The 2,790-nt window shown below is 40.7% G+C and overlaps 1 long non-coding RNA gene across 1 annotated transcript; it reads right to left on the bottom strand.

Moving 5' to 3' along the window:
- Positions 1-1,410: 1,410 nt before the first annotated feature.
- LOC117759479 lies at positions 1,411-2,482 on the bottom strand. The gene is made up of 2 exons (XR_004613487.1): positions 1,889-2,482; positions 1,411-1,823 (listed from the first exon to the last, which is right to left on the bottom strand). It is a non-coding gene; the product is annotated as an uncharacterized LOC117759479 (long non-coding RNA).
- Positions 2,483-2,790: the final 308 nt, after the last annotated feature.

Raw genomic sequence — 2,790 nt, 5'->3', positions numbered from 1 at the left:
TGTTATCACCACACTCTTTACATTTACTGTTCCAAATGTGCACTGTTGTCTTTCGTCATTATTAACAAGTTTCACAAAGTTACAATCTCATCTGCATAGCGATGCTGTCACATTACAGACAATGAGATTCTCTCATTAGACAGATGTCAGCTCTATTCAATATATTTTTGTATTCATCTTCATTCCTTCATATTTTGGTTTGGCTCGAGTGATGCTGCTCCTCAGCCGACCTCCGTGTCTCAGTAGGATTAAAGAAAAAGTAACTACAGAGTTTCTCCATTATTTATTTAGGTCTTTTGAAGGTGTTTTTGTTTTTTAAATATAAGATCAGGTGAACAGACCTAACACACATAGTATTATATGAAATGTAGCAAATAGAGAGACAGTGCAGTCTGGAGTCCTCCAGTCATAGGAGGTGGGTAATAGTCATTTTATATTTTCATTGCCTCATAAATATTCCCTCCACAGTTCATGAATATCTTGCCCTGTAATAGTCAGTAAAAGATCAATTAACATATCAGTCAGAAGGCCCGGTGAGAATTTTGACCGGGCGTGCTGCTGAAGTGTGCGGGGGCGGAAAAAAAATTCTTCTGTTCTTTTCTTTCAGTCATAATCTTTTCTTAATGATCTTGTCAAAATCTCTATTTGCTTTCTCGGGTTGAACTTTGAGCAGCTGTGTCAATTTGCATTTGAATTATTGAATATATTCCCAAGTAATTATAAGCCTGTGACAGAGGCCAAGTTGTATTAAGCTAAATTGCGATCTATCTTTATCAGGCATTTAAGGCTGGCACTTATCAGGCATTTAAGGCTGGCACAATGCAGAGGATACACAGGAGATCAGGTGTAGGCAAAAAAGAAACGTCTTTACTCGAGAGCCAAAAGCTCATAAACAGGTAATTAGTCCGAGGCAGCCGAACAGGCAAGGAGTCGGCAAAAGTCCAAATACCAGTTAATCAGGCAAAGCTCTCTAAACAAGAAGGATGGGGCAGAAAATGCAGGAAAGTATGTCACAAAGGTCTCAGTGGCAATATGGCAAAGAACAAAGGTAACTGGGCAATCTACATTTGGGTTCAACTGGCAGGAAAGGTCAAAGACAGGAAGTACTGAATGCATAAAATTATGACAGTTACAAGGTTATACAAGCTTTCAATAACGGTTCTTTACACTATACAGTTTTCTATAAAGTATTTACATGGGCACAGTAACCATTGAATGATTTGCATGTTTTTAAGTCCATTTCATAGTATACAGTCCCTGACAAAAGTCTTGTCACTTATCCATTTTGTAGAAACAACAGCTTATAACCTGACTTTTAATTTATCCATTGGTTTTAGAAATGGCTCATATGAAAGCTAAAACCCTCCCAAATTATGTTTAATATACTAAAATAAATTTGCTTCACTGAAGAAAGATTGATCATTTAATGAACACAGAAAGGTCAGATTTTGGCAAGACAAAAGTTTTGTCGCCTACAGAGAGTAATGTGAAAATTGAACAAATAATTTACTTCAAATACAAAAATATGTTGCATAACATCAGTGAATTAAGTAGTGGTGCTGTGAGATCCATATTTAATATCTTGTATGACTTCCATGAGCTTGAAGGACTGCATCCATGCGGTTCGACAATGATTCATACAATTTATTGATGAAGTCATCAGGAATAGCAAAGAAAGCAGTCTTACATGCCTCCCAGAGTTCATCAAGATTCTTTGGTTTCGTCTTCCATGCTTCCTCTTTCATTCTACCCCAGACATGCTCAATGATGTTCATGTCTGGTGACTGGGCTGGCCAGTCCTGGAGCACCTTGATCTTCTTCGCCTTGAGGAACTTTGATGTAGAGATGGAAGTATGCGATGGAGCACCATCCTGCTGCAAAATTTGACCCCTTGTATGGTTGGGAATGTAAGAGGTAGCTAATACTTCTTGATATTTTAGGCTATTGATATTGCCTTCCACCCTGCAAATCTCTCGCACACCCCCATACTGGATGTAACCCCAGACCATGATTTTTCCGCCACCAAACTTAACTGTTTTCTGGGTGAATCTCGGATCCATGCGGGCTCCAGTAGGTCTCCTGCAATATTTGCGGCGGCTGTGATGTAATTCAACCGAAGATTCATCTGAGAAATCCACCTTCTGCCACTTTTCCAGCGTCCATCCTTTTAGCAGGCTATGGGCCTTGGCAAATGCCACACGTTTTTTTAAATTGCCTTTTGTTTAGTGCTGGTTTCTGGGCACTGATTCGACCATGGAGGCCATTTTGAGACAGAATTCTACAAACTGTCCTGGTTGACACGGGGACTTGAGGTGACCAGGCCTGGTGGAGCTCTGCTGCAGTGGAAAAGGGGCTGGCCTTGGATTTTCGAGCCAACAAACGGTCCTCCCGAGCAGTTGTCTTGCGGGGTCTGCCGGACCTGGGCTTGTCAAAAACATCTCCAGTCTCTTCAAATCTTTTTCTTATTCTTTGTACTTGACGCTGAGACACTTGAAGGTGTCAGCCACCTCAGCAGTGGATCTGGTCTTCAGCCTCTTGATAATCAACACTTTGGTCTCAGGGTGAATCTTAGGCATGTTGTCAGAGGTCAAGTTGCAGTTGATGTGAAGGTCTGGTGTGCTGGGATTCTTTTTATACACACCCACTAATTGATTGATCAATTATTGATCACAGGTGAGGCTGTAATCTAGGATTGGGTGCATCATATGACAAGGCGACAAGACTTTTGTCTTTGCAAAAACTGACTCAGTGGGCTTTACCAAGCTGTGAACGTTAGAATGCTTTTCAGCA

The sequence above is a fragment of the Hippoglossus hippoglossus genome, chromosome 3 (assembly GCF_009819705.1).
Source record: "Hippoglossus hippoglossus isolate fHipHip1 chromosome 3, fHipHip1.pri, whole genome shotgun sequence".
NCBI lineage: Eukaryota > Metazoa > Chordata > Actinopteri > Pleuronectiformes > Pleuronectidae > Hippoglossus > Hippoglossus hippoglossus.
The sequence above is the reverse complement of the archived record's forward strand: the minus strand, read 5'-3'. Positions and strand labels throughout refer to the sequence as shown.